The following is a 17,666-nucleotide window of genomic DNA, read 5'->3' as shown; positions in this document are numbered from 1 at the left end:
GAGTCCTTTGAGACAATTCACAGCTTCAGAAGGATGCAACTCTTTATTTATATATATAAAATGGTACATAGTACCTGCCAAAACTAGGGTATATTAGTGGTTTCCTAGGGCAGGAGGATGTATGTAATATGGGGGATAGGAGCATAAGGAGTGACTGCTAAGAATATGGAGTTTTTTTGGGGGGGCAGTGATGAAAATGTTCTAAATTTATTGTGGTATTAATTGCATGACCTTATGAACATACTAAAAATCATTGAATTTCACAGGTGAAAATTATGGTATGTGAATTATATCTCAATACAGATATTTTTAAGAGCTCGCTTATGTATACTCTATTTTTGCTTCCTTGAGTATCCATCTACTGCTGTTCTTATCTTTAGATCCCAAGCATCTTTTTCATTCATTCAATAAGTATTTCCTGAATGCCTGCTGCTTGTCAGATACCATGCTAGTCACTAGGGATATAAAGAGAACAAGGAAGCCATGGGCCCCACATCTATAGCTTACAATCTCATAAAAAATGAATTAAACAAGTGATAATAAAGAGAATAAATTAGGTCTTCTGAGAGGCAGTGTACAGAGGGTTATGTCTGACCCAACAGTAGTCTCTGTAGTAGTTACCATGGTGATCACCACAGCAGTTACTCAATAAATGTGGAGAAAATGTTGTCACTCATATCCACAATCAATTCTAACTCTGTTTTTTGTGTATTTTTCCTTCTCCCCAGGTCTTGGCAATCTTCGTACAGACACCTGGATATCTTTATCACTGCCAGAGATCTGATGTGGCTCTGTGAGTTCAGAAAATAACCTCAGGCACAATTTTTTCATTGGCTGATACATAACTCCTGGCCTCTCACAAAGTCTTAGGTTTTCCCATGTAAATTCTCATTATTTGAGAAGAACACCTTTTCAGAAGATAATTCCCTTTCAACATTACCAAAATAAATAAAAAAAAAACAAGCTCAATATATCCCATGTTGCTGTACAAGTCAAATCCCAGTGCTTTGGCATGAGCTGTTTCCTCCTGACACTGTTTCAAAACACAGCATTGACTTCTTGTTCAAGGGGAAAAAAGATATGTTCTCAACACAATCATCAGAAAACAGAATCTTTCACTTCAAAGAGGACTGAGAGACCAGAGGATTCAGGAATAGAGTTCTTCCCGAACAAATGCTACACTTATGAGATTTGAGGCAGTTTTCAAACACCAGCATCAAGGTGCCCCTAAGTCATTTCATTCAATTCCAATTAGTGAAGAAAACCATACTGAAGTCTCGTGTTGCCTCTCTAGATGTGTTCCGCTGTGTGACCTTATTTATGAACATTTTTAGCTGTAGTTTGAGGCGTGTGTTTTGTTTGTTTTCTCTTTATTGGCTTCTTCTCAGCTGGTGGAAATCAATAAGGAGATGCTTAACAAAATCCTCAAGAAATTAATCACAATTCATCTAAGCCACCCTTGTAGCCTGTTTTACTCAACAAGAGCATATGATTGTTGAGACATTAAAACATGCTAAAGGAGGCAGCCATACTCTGGTGGGAAAACATCAGAAATTGGGACCAAAGACCTGTGGTTGAATCTGGCCTTAGCAAAGCACTGCTCCTCTCTGGGCCTCATAAAAACGTACAGGTGTCTGTAAAGCACTGTGCAAAATATAAAGTTTTATTATGAAGATATTTTAACAATTCAAAGTGTTTTGATATTATTTCATGCTGATTTCCCAGACACAGTGTTATATACATGGAATTACTGGTAAATGTTCACATTTAATATTATGCTATTGGACTACGAAGTAAAGACTGCCCCCTTTGTGACCTGAAAACTTTACTCTGGCTCATCCTTTATTCTTATCAGTCCAGTTTCTTCCCTGCCACTGTTTTCTACTGCCTCCCTTCCATACCCCAATCTTTGTGTTTGTACTTTTGCTGTTCTCCCTGCCTTCCCTCCTCCTTGGCCCTGATCTTTTCCACATTTATTCCTCCAAGTCCAAAATAGACCCTACCTTATCCATGATACCTTTTTTAGCTTCTCTAATAGGTATAGTTCTTTACTTTTTCTAACTTCTTTTGACAAAAAAAGAAAAATACCACACCCACACATATGTATGCCTTCTCAATGTCTCCTGTTTGTGTTGTTCTCCAAATAGATTAAGATGCTGCTTGGAGGGAGTGGTGGAGAGCAAGCCTGGAGAGGTCAGCTGGGATGACATTGTGGAAGGACTCGAATTTCAGGCCTCTCTAAGCACCTTAGAGATACTAAAAGATAGTAAGCAGAAGAGTGGCGTGACGGGGCTGTGTTCAATGAAATCAAAGAGTTTAGCAGCAGCCAGGAGGCTTCTGCAGCAGTCTAGACAGGAGGTGATGGGGACAATAACTAGACCCCTGACAGTGGAAGTGTGGAGAGGCTAATGGTGAAAAGGACAGGCATGGGGTTCTGTGATAATGTCCTGTGTGTTCCTCATCACCCCATGAAACCTGCTCCCACTGAGTGCCCTCTGTCTCGGGAACTGAGGTCATCATCCTCCCAATCATAGAGGACAGAAAAACAGCCCTACTAGATATCTCCTGGTCCCTCACTCCACATCCCATCACATCACCAAGTTACACCAATTCAGCCTTCTAGATTGCATCATCTACTTCTCTCCAGCCATTTACCACCACCAGGGACCAGGTCTTTGGCATCTCCAACCTAGGTTACCTTTACCTGTTATTCCTCTACCAGGCCTATCCTTCCAATCTATTCTCCAATTCTCTGTCAGACAGGTCTAGCTGAACTGCTATTGTGATCCTTTCAATTTCATGCTTACATGTCAATGATGTCCCGTTGCCTACGACATTAATTCCAATTACATTAAAATGACTGATAACGCCCAATGTGATCTGGGTCTTTGTCAATCCCCCAGACTCTTCCCTCACCTCTCTGTGTTCTACTCCTTCAACCCAAACTTTTCTCAACCTGAATAGGATCTGGTGTTGAAAATCTCTATGCCTTGGTGCATGCATTCTCTTTCCCCTTCCCTGTTTTCTCTCTCTCAAAATTATTTCAAAATCACTTTATTCCTTGAGTATTCATGGAAGCACTCATCCTTGGTTGGAAATCTTCCATAGCCTTTCCCTGTGCTCAAAGAGCACCATTATGATGCCAGCTGACTTCACAAAACACTATAAATTGTAATGATCTCTAGGTGACTCTCTTTGATTCAGAGTTCCTTAAGGACAAAGACTGAGATCTTTATCCTATTGCCCTCAGCTCCTATTACAATTGCAAGGCACACAGCAAGACATGACAGAAATGTTGAGCAAATCAACAAACAAATCAGTGGTTGTATAAGATGGTGCTCCCAAAATGGAAAGGTAGAAAACAAGCCAAATGTATAAAGCCCCAGATGTTCATGACCTGATCCAGGTCCAGACTCATGCCTGAGTCAGGGCTGGGTCTTAATCAAAGGTAAGGACTCCCACTGAGATCAGAGCTGGTGTTTTTCAAGCTAAATTTATGAATTCAGCAGTGTTGTTGATTTTGAAGAAGGATCCAAAGTGCTGGAGTGAGCTTGGCCTACTTGTAAAGCAGAAAAATCATTGGACTTATTATCAGAAATCCTGAAATCTCCAGTTCATTCCTGATCCTGCCTCTTACTAGTCTGTAAATGAAACTTATCATTTTTGTGACTAAGTTTCGTCGTCTTTAAATGAAGAGGATAATCATATGCACTTTACAGAACTTACATGAAATTTAAACCAGGTATACAAAGTGCCTATTACAGTGGCTCCAAAGGATAGATGGAAATTATAATAAGTATTACTGTCATGTGAGAATTTCAGGCACAGTGAATACTCTGCATGTGTTTGTTTTTAAGGAGCATGGACAGTTCCAGGGTCATTTAATTCTAATGAACCCTATTCTGCAAAGGATTCTAGCTTAAGCTTAACCCATATTAGAGATTCATCTTGATTGGTTGGTGATTCACTTTCAAAAAGTGAATGCTGCTCTCCAGTACTAGCCACCAACTATAGAAAAATGGCTGTATGTCAGATGCCATAAGTGCATTAATGCCTTTAATCTTCTTCACAATTGTAGAAGGAAGATGTTATTATCCCCATGTTACAAATGAGGAAAGTAATGTTCCAAGATGGTAAGTAATATGTCTAAAGTCACACAAAAGTGGCAAAACCATGATTTGAAATGGGTCTGTTGGCTCTCAAACCCATGTGTTTTCTATTCATGCTGCTTTTTTCACTGAACTTTATCTTGTAGTTTGTGGGACACAAAGCACTTTCATATACATGATGCCCTTTGACCTGACCCAACATCCTATGAAGTAATCAAATAAACAAAAAACTGAGACTCAGGACAGTTAAGTTGCTTATGCAAGGTCACAAAACCAGCACACAATAGCCCTGGAACTCAAACTCCTATCTCCTGACTGTTCGCCACTGCACTTTCTTACAGTGAGGTGACTACCATCTGGTCAGACTGAAGAACTTGGGGATAATAAGGAGAGAAAGGCCTCTTCCCAAACCTAGTGTATAAATTTACATAAAACTTCCTCCTGGTGGAGTAGTTACGCAAGCTATACTCATGTGAAAAAAAAATTGTAACACATTATACATAAATTTCTTCCCAACTTCCTCCTATTACTAGAAGAAATTAACTAATATATGCAAAACCATGCATTTACCAAAGAGCACACCTGGGATTGAAGGAATCTGCTCATAGATCTTGAGGCTGTAATCTTTTTAAATGGGGTTTTATTTATTCAGAAGATGAAACTTTATGAAAAACTACAGAGATTTGGATCAAAATATAAACACCTGTTAAGTGCAGTTTTAGTGATCTGTGTTAAGTGAATTGAAAAATTGAATATTCAAAAACAGCTTCTATTGTTTTTAGTGGCTTTTCCATACAAATGGACTGTTTTGATTCATGCTTCAGACTTCCCTAAAATTTCTCAAACAAGCAGTATCTTGGCTTGGCGTGTCCCATACCTCTCACTTAGAGGCCCCAGGCCTGGCATTTGTGGCAGCTGACCTTGGTTCACAGGTTGGTCTTTCCTAGACATCTCCAAGCCCAGCAAAAGTAGCAGCCATCTGCAAATCATTTTGTAGCATATGCCAGGTGGCCCCTGCCAGAACATAGGTGGTAGCTGACCTTGGTCTGCAACTCCCGGGAGGCCCCAGAGCGAGCACACCTGGTGGATAGCTTCAGAACTCATAGAAGCACCACCCAACCACCTCCACAAGCGTCACACTCAAGGGGCAGACTAAGGGAGCACCAGAGCTCCACTGAAATAAGTCCTGCTCAGTGGGGTCAACCACCTGGTGGTCAGAGCCAGTCTTTGCAGCCCAGCAGCTTGGTGGTAAATCCCTAAATCCCTCCCCTTGAGCAATCAAGGCTTAACTACAATACAGCCCATGGGGGGAGGGGCACACCTGGAGTGTCCAGCTTGGGTAAATGGGGAAGCTGTGCCACTGAACCCTACAGGACACCTACTATATAAGACCACTCTACCAAGTTCAGTGGATGTAGCAGCTCTACTTAATACATAGAAACAAACACAGGGAGGTTGCCAAAATGGAGAGACAAAGAAACATGCTTCAAGTGGGAAAAAAAACACCAGAATAAAACTCCAGAAAAAAATGAACATAATGGAGACAAGCAAGCTCCTGGATACAAAGTTCAAACACTGGTTATAAGGATACTCAATGAACTTAGGAGGAGAGTAGATGAACTTAGTGAGAACGTCAACAAAGAGATAGGAGACATAAAATGGAACTAGAAAACATAAAAAAGAACTAGTCGGACATGAAGAATACATGAAGTGAAATGAAGGATACATTACAGGGAATTGACAGTGGAGTAGGTGAAGCAGAGGATCAATTTAGAAATTTGGAAGATGAGGAAGCAGAAAACATCCAATCAGAATAGCAACAAGAAAATAGAATGCAAAAAAATGAAGATAGTATCAAGAGCCTCTGGGACACCTTCAAGCAGCCCAACATTCCCATCATGGAGGGGATAACATAAAAAGAAGAGAGAATGCAAAGAATTAAAAACCTATGTAAAAAATAATGCTGGAAAAATCCCCTACACCTGGTAAAAGAAATAGACATACAATCCCAGAAAGTGCAGGAAGTCCCAAACAAGGTAAACCCAAAGAGGCCCACACCAAGACACGTCATAATTAAAACACTAAAGGTTAAAGACAAAGAGAGAATCTTAAAAGCAACAAGAGTCCATGAACTGGTCACTGGGGCACTGATTTGGTGCTCCTAAAAGGAGCTTCTGGGGAGCTGCACACATTCTCTGCTCCCTGCCTCTGCAGAGCCCACAGGGGAGGAGAAGAGTCTCAGAAAGAAATACCTGCTACATGGTAGAATGATGTCATTGAGCTAATAGACTCAGGAGTCCTGTCCTCACCTGATTTTGGCTACATTTACTCAGCACTGGGAAATATTCTCTATGGAAGATTTTATAATTCTCTTTTTTTTTTAATATATCTTTATTGACTTCAGAGAGAGAGGGAGAGAGAGAGAGAGAGAGAGGGAGGGAGAGAGAGAGAGAGAAACATCAACGATGAGACAGTCATTGATCGGCTGCCTCCTGCACACCCCCGACTGGGAACCGAGGCTGCCTCCCAGGCATGTGCCCTGACCCAGAATTGAACCCCAATCTCCTGGATCTTAGGTCGATGCTCAACGGCTGAGCCATGCCAGCCAGGCTTGTCCTCTCTTTTTTAAAGATACATATGCTTCTCAAATTACAAGGGGGTTATGTCCCATAAACCCATCATAAATTGAAGTCAATCAAAAGTGCATTTAATACACCTAACCTACTGAACGTCATAGCTTAGCCCCTCCTACCTTAAATATGCTCAGAACATTTACATTAGCTTACAGTTGGGCAATTATCTTGAGTTTCATCTCAACAGTAATTGTCTTCCATCTCTTCTTTTCACCAGATACAGGAAGCACAGATGGGCATTTTGTAGACATAATGGTAAGCAAAAACACAAACACAATAGCCAATAAATACTGCTTACCTTCGGGACTGTGCAGCTAACTAGGAACTGAGGCTAACTAGGAACTGAGGCTCGCTGCTGCTACCCAGCATCACAGTAGATTATTACACTGCCTATCACTAGCACAGGAGAAGTCTAGAGTTCAAAGTACAGTTTCTACTGAGTAGGTGTCACTTTCATACCATCATAAGTCAAAAAACTGTAAGTTGAACCATCATAAGGTGGGGACCTTCTATAGTTGTTCCTGTGCATGCTGCCTTGCTTGAGCAACGAGGTAGGAAACAGGCAGAATGAAGTAACAAGTGACAGTAGCAAGTGGCCGGTCATAAAACACAACTGCTAACATACTGGCAAACACTCATCATCTTGACTGTGATGTTATCCAAAAAAACAGCAATAATTGGTACAAAGGTGAAAATTATGACCAGGTGCAAAAGCCCTTAAGGACCTGAGGTTAAGAGACTACAATTTACCTCCCTTCCTTGGAAAGGAGAATTGGCACTCGTTGAGGGTTACTTTCATGGCTGTGGCGAGTGAGTAGCAGCAGCTATGACAGATTCAGAGGCTCAGTTTCCTTATAGGCAAGTGGAAAGTATAAAACATACATGGTAGGGCTGTTTTGGGGATTAGATGAGATAATATGTAGAAAAATTCTTTGCAAAATGCTGAACACTTTGAAGATTCCTGAATCTGACAAGGCAGAACATATATTTTTATATAACTATTCTCTCTATACTTCATTTCAATCCCACAGATGGCCAATGACTTGAAATGGTTTTTGTGGAGCCTAATATTCCAAAATAATTTCTCATTCAGCCATCTTTTAACCTTTCCCAATTAATTCTTACCTCTCTATATATTAATTCTAAATCTTTAGTTCTCTCTAGCTAACAGTTGCATCATTCATTCCCAAAACTAGCATATAAATGCTAGCAAATACAACATAACCCATGTGTATATATTAAAACTTGTGTGCATGTTACAGTGGGAAATTAATTTTCCCTCTATTACCCTAAACTCATCTGTTGCTTGTTTTCAATTTGCCTTGTCCATGGATTTTTAAACCAATTTACTGATGTGTCACCATCATTCTAGAAAGTAAAGGCTTAAAAAAAAACAAAAAAATGCTTTTCTATAAATTGAAAATAAAACTTGCATCAAGAGTTTTTGTGAAGATTCAAAGGAATCATGTAACTGTCTAATTAAATGCCTATCACATGGTTGGAGCTCAATATTATTATTAAAATAATTTTTTGCTTTTGACATAAGGCAAAAGGTAGACTATGAGTTTTGATCTCTGAAAAACACGAGTTAAAATCAGGGCTCTGCCCTTTACCAGCCATATGGCCCCAGTCAAGTTATTCAAGGTCTGTAAGCCTTACTCCCTCAATCATGACATGAAGCTAATAATGCTGACTGCACAGGGTCATTGTGGAAATAAAAATTAGACAACATCTGAAAAGAGCCCATAATACATTATACATAATACATTATAGCTACTCAATAAAAATTTTTAATAAGACTACATAGTTTTTTAACTCCATATTTTTTTCAAACATTTTGGAGATTTTTATTTTCCATTTGAATCCCATAGAACAGCAAGTCCATCTTTCCATGATTAGTATAAACTTGCATTTTTGAGTAGCCCTTTCCCCAATGTGGTAGAAATGACAACTTTGTCAAGGTCCATATTGGTTTAGAGACTTAAACCATCTCTCAAAAAACATCCTGAAAGGTTTCATTATTTTTTTTTACTTTGCTCTTTTTAATCAATAGTGATACCTTGCATAAGTACAGTAATTTTTACTTCTACAAAATGCTTTCAAAAAAATCAACTTATAATATTTACATAGCACTTCCTAAGGATGAGGTAGGACATATATTATCATCTTCATTCTAGAGATAAGGAACTAAGAATCAGAAATTAATTAATCAAGGTCAAATAGTTGTTAAGTGCCAGAGCTGGGATTTGAATCTGGTTTTTCCAACTCCATGGGCCATGTTCTTTTCACACAAGGAGTTAGAATGGCAGAGTCCAAATTATACTATATCTCCAAATTCTCGCTCCATGGATTGTTCTGTTAGATCATAGCTGCCTCTCGCATTAACTAATAGTATTTTTAGAGTGCTAACTTTTCCTATGTGACACCACTAAGTTCAAGTCATGGTAATGCATTTCTATTATAGAGTCATAAAGTCAAAGAATGTCAAAAATAGAAGAACCCATAAAAAGCATCTAGTTCAACCTTAGGGCAAAAAAACAAGTCTAAGAAATGTTAGAAAACTTGTTCAAGATTATACTTATTAATGTCAAGTCAGAGCCAACCATGAGTTTCTGACTTCTGGTCCACTGTCCCTTTCAGCCATTCCATACTGATCTTCCAGACAAGGACAAGAATAACATTGAATTTATTTTGTCTCTTTATTGAAATACTTGTTTTCTCAGGATTCCTGAAATAATTTTATCTGCTATTAACTTAAAATAAGATTGTCAGTAGAGAAACCAGATATTTCACTTAAATGTGTTTAGCATTATCATTAAGGATTGTTCAATGTGTAAAGAAGGAGCATTGTTCATTTAAACATATCACTTTTATTCTATAAGTTCAGATTTAAATGAATACCCTATTTTAATTAGAAAGAAAAAAAAATGAGAGCAACTCCCTATCATACCCAAGGTTTAAAATTAGATTTTTTCTATTGATTATTTTAGAGAGAGTGGAAGAGAGGTGGTGAGACAGAGAGAGAAACATCTTTGTGACAGAAACACACCAACTGGTTGCCTCTGCAGGTGTCCTGACCAGGGCCTGGGATTGAGCCCTTGACTGGAATCCAACCCACAACCCTTCAGTCCATGGGCCAAGGCTCTCACCACTGAATCAAACTGGCTAGGGTCTGAGGTTTAAACTTATTTGCTTAAAGCAAATTTCACTTTAGAAGTAAAATCTGAGGCACTCTGTCTTGATTCCACAAGTAATATAAAATTTTTCCAATTATTCTGTCATTACAAATGTATTAACTAGACACATTTGACACTGTCATGATATATGATTGTAACTATAACTATTAATACATCAGAATCTGTTGCAACATTCCCACCTTAGCAGTTATTTTCCTTTCTTTTCACTTTCTTATCAAAACAATGGAACTTCAATCCAGACATAAAAATTCATTCTTTTTTACCTGCATATTTGAAACACTTGTTCATACAGTTGTCCTTTCTTGTAACAGTTATTTTCTTATGCTTGGAGAAAGCTTTTGGGCCCTGACATATACCATCTCTCTTCTTTTGGGGCAATTTAAACTTTAGAGTTGACTTAACACAAAGCTCAGGTTACAACGTATAAGGGTATTACTGCCCTAGGAGGTAGGATACACAAAGGAAACTGTTGGCTTTCAAGTCAGACACGTGGGGATTTAAGCCCTAATTCCTCCACATATAAACCTTGTGACCTTGAGTAAGCTTTAATTTCCACATATTTAGACCATAAATAATAAAATCTACCTTACAGAGAAGTTGTAATCATTAAAAAAGATGAGGTTTAGAAATAATCTAATACAATATTTAGTATATATCCATAGTGGCCTTCAAGAGATGTTGAAATAAAATAATGGTAATGAAAAGCTGACATTCTAAAGGAGACATTCACTAAATTTAAAACATTGGGGTCAGATTATGCTGCCAGTTATTATTACCTTTTTCTAAGTTTGAAGCAAATCATTCAAAAGAGGGGAATAAATAATGGGGAGAGGGTCCCCATTCTTTAATTATTCAATAGTAATTAATGAGGGTATCCTATGAGCCAGGCACTGTGCAAGACAAGACATAGCCGTGAGTTCAAACACATTGTCCTCATGAATCTCCTAAGTGTGTAACAAGTAAAAGAACAAGAAAGAAAAATGATTAATGAGGGCATATAGTTGGGTTTCCATTGAAAGGAGACCCTGAAATAAGAATTTGGCTACAAGTAAATTACTTGGTACATGGCCCCAGGAAACAAGGTGAGAGAGTAGGGAAGAAAGAAAGCCAATAAAGAATGCCTTAAACAATACTGTATTGTATGCTTGAAATTTGCTGAGAGTATTCTCAACACACACCGCAACTATGTGAGGTGATGAATGTGTTAATTAGCTTGATTGTGGTAAGGATTTCACAATGGATATGTATTTCAAATCATCACTTTATACACCTTAAATATATATAATTTTTATTTGTCAGATTTCAATAAAGCTGGGGGGATTCAAACTGTGCGCCCCCCTCAAAAAATGCCTGGATGAATAGATTACCATGTGTGCTACTGAGAATAAACCCCTCTGTAGACTCGCAGAGAGACAGTGTAGTACATACCTTGGAATTTTTCCATCAAGAGCTGGGATTTACCTGGTACATGGAATTTTTCTACCTTTTCAGGCTGGGTAGTGTATCCACTGAATCCTGCCCCTAATTGGTTGAAGTTTGCTCTTAGGGCAGTAATTCTAGTCCTTCCATTCCTTGCCACCCATAAGCCAAACAAATACTTGTGGCCTAAGAAAAATCTTCCTGCAAAGAGCCACAAATGCTTCAGATAGCAAGCTAGATGCATGTACAAGAAATTGTCCATCAAAGCTGCAGAAGACTTCTCAGGCAGGCTCAGAAGATATAGGTGGGCTCCAACAGCATTTTCTATAGATGAATTGCCTCTCAAGATAGGGCAATCAACAAAGTCCTTTCTAAGAAATCTGATAAGAGACACAAAGTAAGGAAGTGGCTATGCGCAGATCTAGGTATAGAGCATTCTAAGCAAAGGGAAAACAGTTTTAAAGACCCTGCGGCAGATGCAAGCTTGACATATTCAAGAAATCTTGGGTGATTGGAGTAAAATGCACAAGAAGAGAGCGAGGAGGGAGAGGTAAGAGACGACCTGCCAAGAGCCAGATCTTCCAGGGCCTTGTAAGCCATAGTACAGAGTTTGCACTTTATTCTAGATAAAATGAAGATCCACTGAAGGGGGTGCTGAGCAAAAGAATGATATAAATCAACTTACATTTTAAATTTGAATTCTAGCTTCTACTTGGAAAATGGACTCTAGGGTGGTAAGAGTGTAAGGAGGGAGAACAGTTAGGAGGTTAATACAATCTTCCAGAAGGATGAGTTTAGTATCAGTAAAAATGGTGAGTAGAAAATAGATTTGGGATATATTTCATATAGTAGAGCAAACAGGTCTTTCTAACAACAATAACAAAAAGTCAGAGTTCTATGATTTAAAAAAGTCAAAGAAATAAAAGCCAAAAGAAGAATTTTTTGGTCATTGAGAAACAAAAAGTAGCTCCCATTTGTGATGAAAGTTCCAGAACTGGCTATATCAAGCACTGTTGAAAAAATAACGGAGAAAATACAAAACTGCAGAGCTGCGTCACAGAGAGGCAGTCATCTCTCCAGATCAATGCCTGCAGCATGAGAACCTGGAGGTTACCCAGACCATGAGGGCACCCATTCCAATAGGTACCAAGGAAGAAATAAGGGTAGAAGTGGTTTGTCCTTAAATAGGGGAGTATGTTATCACTGACACTGGTTAGAATTGCTGACCCATGGTGTTGAGAAAAGGCAGACAATTTTCAGTCACTTTTATTATTGTTATATATTCTTGCAATGCATGACTTCATTGCCTGTGCCAGGAGTCCACTACTGACAGCAATGTTCCTCGGTAGCTACTGCTGACACCCAGAAAATAGAATGAGTGTAAGAGAGAATAATAACAAATAACCTTTATTAGATGTTACCCAGGTGCCAGAAGCTCTAAGTGGTTTACACTTTATAAACAATATTTAATCCCCTATTTAATTACTTCTTATAACACTAAGTTGGAGGTCCAGTTACTATTCCCAGTTCACAAATGAGAAAATCTAAGATTAGAAGACTCTAAGAAACTTAACCAACGTCACACAATTGCTAAATGGCAGGGCCAGGGATTCAAACCCGGGTCTGACTAACTCTAAAACACAAGCTCTTAACCACTATTGATTTAATTTAGAATAACACAGCATGATTTAATGATTGAAAATTAACCATTTCAGCTTCCCACTAGCGAGCCCCATATTGTGGTTATGTTTAATACTGCTGAGGCATGAATTTAATCACATGTGTGAGGGTTGTGTAGGTGAGACAACCTTACTTCTCACATGAATGAGCCTGGTTCCCCCCACTCCCCATGGCCCAACTCAAGGAGAAGATGGCCATCATTACTCATCTTGCTTAACAAATAAGTTGTGTGAAGTGACACTAACTTTGCTTCTTTAACGGGGGGAAAAAATGGACTCCCAAAGAAGACAACTGCTTTTGTTGTCAACAAAATTTAAAAGGAATTGAAAATATCTAAGTAACAGTTCACCAAAAAATGGACATTTTGAGTAGCTTGAAGAATGTACAATGCTGCATCCAATGGTGTTCACATCTGGGGCAGGAACAATGGTAGCTGGCCCATCTAAAATTTAGAGGCATAAAGTAATGCATCCAAGGCTGAGGAGCTGTTAAGAAACAGCGACACACAGACAACTGTATTTTCTCAGATGAAATGACGAACAGAGTTAAATTGGTAGGTTGGCAGTAAGCCTTCCACAACTGTGCAGGCATCTTCCCCTCCCCAGCCACATTCCTGCACTTTCCTTTCCATGGGAAAAGTAACTAATATAATTGTTCAGAGTCCCAGAAACTATGAGGGGCCACTGCATTTTAACATGAATAGAGTAGCAGCCTGGCCCTGGGCTGCTTTCTATATCTATCTGCTAAAACAACACAGACCCTGTTTGTTCTGGCTCTCACCTCCTCCACACAGTCAGTAGGTTGGGTACAGTTTAGCCAAAATCTACACCATTCACACATTCCTGCAGTCCACAGAAGAGGTGATAAGAGCCTCACCCAGGGTCTCAGGCCTAAGCCAGAAGTTCCTACCTAATCTTTACCAGAGGTTTATACTAGGGAATCACGTACCTGTGCAGCTGACCACAACGTGGCACTTTGCGTCTCAATTTGCTTTATCCCCTGTGTGTACAGCCCCTTCAGGAGCCTCACAGGAGAAGGGTCAATTGGTGGTCCAGGATTCATAATATAATCCCATGAACATCAACCCCAAATTATAAAGCCAATGGGACAGATTGTTTACCAAGTTACAACCAAATGCCAAAAGTTAAGTTAGTGATAATTACTGCTTATGATACCACCAAGGAAACATTGATAATTACGTGGTGAGGCAACCATGTTATCTCCCCTGCACCTGGTTATAATACCTGTCATCACAGTGGCAACGAGAGGGATTCGGCTTCTCTCTGCTCCAATGCTCTCCCAGTGATGTTTTCATCTATTGGATAAAAAGGTTTCTGTCATTTTAATAATATAGCTGTACAGGCTTTAAGAGCTCTGAAGGCTGATGCTGTGCCTTTTCATATCACCCTTTCATTCTGAAAAGGTTGGAGGTGTTTTTCCCAGGGCAAGCATGGAAAAACAAAACTGATGACACAGGAGACCCTTTCTGTAGAGCCTCAGGTAGTGAATAGACTTCAGTGACTGATTCCAAATCTGGGCTCTGTCACTTGCCAGCTGAAAGACCTTGGACAGGTAGCTAGTGGGCCTTGTCATCTCACCTCTCCAAGTCTCATCTCTCAGTTATAATAACTACCTTATGGGATCACGGTAAAGATTAAATGAGATTATGCATCATACAAAGCCTCACACAGAGTGGGTGCTCACAAGATTAATATTACTATAATGGCTTTGCTCCAGACCTTAGGAGAAACCCCCATTGCCCCTTCTCTTCCTTGGTGTATTTTTCTCAAATTCATACAAAATCTAAACAGCCAAGAAAGTCAATCTCTGGGCTCAGGGAAAAGAGAGGTAGAAGGCCACTTTGCCTGCTCCAAGGAGACCTAAGACCTGCCTCAGCTGCAATGACAGTATTCCTCATGGTTCTGCGTGGGCCGGCTCAGCTCACCAGGAGACATGTATGGGTTGAACTTGAAACTGCACTCCAGCTAGTGATTAAAAACATTACCACCGCCAAGCATTCACTTGGCCTTGTCTTCCATGTGGCACCTCATAGCTCGAAGCAAGGGATTTGAGATCTCTGGCAATGAACATCTTGAATTACCGTTTACCAACAAGTCCCTTCATTTAAACCGTATTACAAGACTGAGATTGAACATTATGATCCTCCTTGCACAGGGATGAGAAACCTGAGATTCAGAGAAGTTATAACAAACCCAAGGTCACACTATCAGGAAACTGAGGTTTAACCCAGTCTTCTGTTTACAAACCCAAGTCCTTCCTTGGCTGCTCATCCTACAAGACTCACATCAAAGAGGTGGATGCACTGACCAAGCCAAAGGCTTAGGTCATTGTCAGTAAAAGGAATCCCATTGTCCTTACAAAGCCACTCTAATGCAGAATGTTTTTTTAAAAATATATATGTTTTTATTGATTTTAAAGAGAGAGGGAGGGAGAGAGATATAAAAACACTGATGGCAGAGAATCAACATTAATCGGCTGCCTCTTGCACGCCCCCTACTGGGGACTGAGCCCACAACCCCACCATGTGCCCTGACGGGAAATCAAACCAGTGATCTCTTGGTGCAGAGGTCTACTCTCAACCACTTAGTCACACTGGCCGGCCAGCCAGAATGTTTGTTTTTAATGATCATAAACAACAAAAAGCTGAAATTACATTTTAAGTTTAAATAAAGCAGGTTTTTAACACCTTTGAACTAAAACATAAAACAACATTTAGTTCAAGTATTTACATCTACGCTGGTTCTAGACTCTGTTTATGAGCCAAATCAGAGCAGCAGGGCTCAGTGGCAGAAGCAGCGTAATTGGCCTCCTGTTCCCTCTTTATGGGTTTCCACATCCCCATCATCCAGCCAGAGTCCATTTCCCCTCCTCCCCAAAGAAGTGAACGATGAGCGTTTCATCAAAGACCTTTCACATTGTGCTGTTTCTCTGGGCATTTTCTGCCACTGTTATAGGTTATGCACCACTGAAATCTGTAGGCCTATAGGTCATAGAAATATGGTCGGGGGAATATGATGTTTGCTCAGAAGTGGACCTGATTTATCAAGCTGATAGGTTTAGGTAGAATTATACAGTTCTGGAAACGTCCTTAGGTATAACCTGAATGGTTTTAAAAAGCAATGCCATTTTCATTTCCAATTATTTCCTAAGCCTCTCTCCTTCAAGAGCCAGATCTCTAACACCTGCTTTATAAAGCCCCTGTTCACCACCCGGCAGAAGAGACCACTCTCCTTCTGGGAGAGGGTCTTCCTGCTTCTTTGTCTTACCTGAAGCCAGGCCTCCCCTAGTTTGTCTGCCAGAGCAAGGGCCCAAATTAGGGTTTGGCAAAAGTAGGTTTACAGTTTTACAGTTGTTCATATGAAAAATAATACAATAATTAATAAATATTAATACAAAAATAAACTTTGTATTTCACATGCTCACAAATGTAAAACCTACTTTTGCCCCACCCTGTGTATATAAGAATAAATGTAGTAGGAAAAAATCAGACTGGGAATGTGTATCTGGCAAATTTGATAAAATGCTAGGACTGGATACCTGGGGTTCACCTCTGACTTTGTACCCATTGAAATCTAGGAATTTTGTGAATTTTCATAACATTTTATTCACCCACTATTTCAGCAAACATGTATTAAGTGTGCAGTGTTTAAAAGATCCTGTGGCAAGGCTGAAGAATACAAAAATGTAGAAATAAAGGAGCAAAGTTTCTGACACTGGTGTTTACAGTTTACAGATGGTGATAGGTAGGGAGCAGAAAGGGTTAAAAAGAGATGTAAATAGCCCTAGCCAGTTTGGCTCAGTGGTTAGAGCGTCAGCCCAAGGACTGAAGGGCCCCGGGTTCGATTCCAGACAAGGGCACGCACCTCAGTTGCAGGCTCGATCCCCAACCTTGGTCGGGGCTCACGTGGGAGGCAACCAATCAATGTGTCTCTCTCACATCGATGTTTCTCTCTCTCTCTCTCTCTGTCTCTCTTTCCCTCTCTCTTTCTCTCCCTTAAACTCTCTTTGAAAAGCAATGGAAAAAAATGTCCTCGGGGAAGATAAAAAAAAAAAAAAAGAAGTGTAAATAAACGTGGTAATGTGGTAAATGCTAAACAGAATGAGCTGTAAGATGTCATGGGATTTCAAAGATGAATAAATATGAGCAAGAAGATATTACTATCTTTCTGATAATTAGTATTACCTGCCTGGGACATGGCAGAGCTCTCCTTTTATTATTTTCTCTTGCTTCTCCCATTGAGGCTACATAATTCGTTTCCATTTAAAAACACCTATTGTATTTTAGAAGAAAATATAAAGTATAAATATAGAAGTAATAGGCAATGTGGGGGTGGGGCCATTGGCTAGTTTCATGAGTTGTTGGTTGTTTTTTTTAGTAATTTCCAAGCTTTATATTAATAGAATATAAGTAAAAAATGCAATTGATTGTTGCAGGTTTGTTGCATGTCCTATATCTCCTGTCTTATAGTTTTCAATAATTTTGGTTGAATATTTAGGTGTACAAGCATAGGTATCTGCCAAAATGACTCATTTGTTTTCTACGGTCATTTTTTTCTATCACTACAAACACTTTACTGACTGCCAAGTATGTGCTAGACACATCGGAT

This window comes from Miniopterus schreibersii (genome assembly GCF_964146895.1).
Source record: "Miniopterus schreibersii genome assembly, chromosome: 12".
In the NCBI taxonomy this organism is placed as follows: domain Eukaryota; kingdom Metazoa; phylum Chordata; class Mammalia; order Chiroptera; family Miniopteridae; genus Miniopterus; species Miniopterus schreibersii.
The sequence above is the reverse complement of the archived record's forward strand: the minus strand, read 5'-3'. Positions refer to the sequence as shown.